Genomic DNA, 681 nt, shown 5'->3' with positions numbered 1-681 from the left:
GTTTGTGATTCTGTATGCATGCACTGTATATGTACATCCTCATACATGAGTGAGCATATGCTTGTATTTAAATGAAGATGTCAAATCACTTTCTTGCCAACAAATGCTTGACATAATAAAAAGTTAGAAGATGTTATAAACTCTGTCAGCATTTTTGTTAAAAGTTATCGACAGAATGTAAAAAATGAATATTGATATTCAACAACTATGTATAGATTTTTTTTTGATGCACGGAGCATAGTGATGATATTGATTTTAATTATATAATTATGAAGATGCATTTGGTTTGTAGAAAAAAAATCAGTTTCGGAATCCTAGCAAATTTCGAAAATATTGTTTCATCACTAATTACTTTGTGCATTGTGTTTATTTTCCCTGTTATTGTATCAGAAAGAAAAAAAATCGTATGGAAATATGCAAGTAAATATTTTTTTTATGATTTAGGGTTAGTTTTTTTATATAATCATTATATTGATTTTAAATAAGTTTCCTTCCTTCAATAGATTTCTCTCTTTTCACGTAAAATTTGTGAGTAAGAAATAAAATCAACAGAAAGCTCAAAGAGAAAATATTTTTGTCCTGTTTGTGTTTGATAGGAAATGCATCTAGGGAGATCAGATGTCATAATATTGATTGAATTATGGATGCGTATTTTATATACATATATTTTTTTTCTTCCGT

At 27.0% G+C, this 681-nt stretch overlaps 1 protein-coding gene across 1 annotated transcript in view; it reads left to right on the top strand.

The window, feature by feature from the left end:
• LOC119591730 (hematopoietic prostaglandin D synthase-like) overlaps positions 1-681 on the top strand; it is a 34,851-nt gene that overhangs the window by 22,647 nt on the left and 11,523 nt on the right. The window lies entirely within an intron of this gene.

The sequence above is a fragment of the Penaeus monodon genome, chromosome 29 (assembly GCF_015228065.2).
Source record: "Penaeus monodon isolate SGIC_2016 chromosome 29, NSTDA_Pmon_1, whole genome shotgun sequence".
In the NCBI taxonomy this organism is placed as follows: Eukaryota; Metazoa; Arthropoda; class Malacostraca; order Decapoda; family Penaeidae; genus Penaeus; species Penaeus monodon.
The sequence above is the reverse complement of the archived record's forward strand: the minus strand, read 5'-3'. Positions and strand labels throughout refer to the sequence as shown.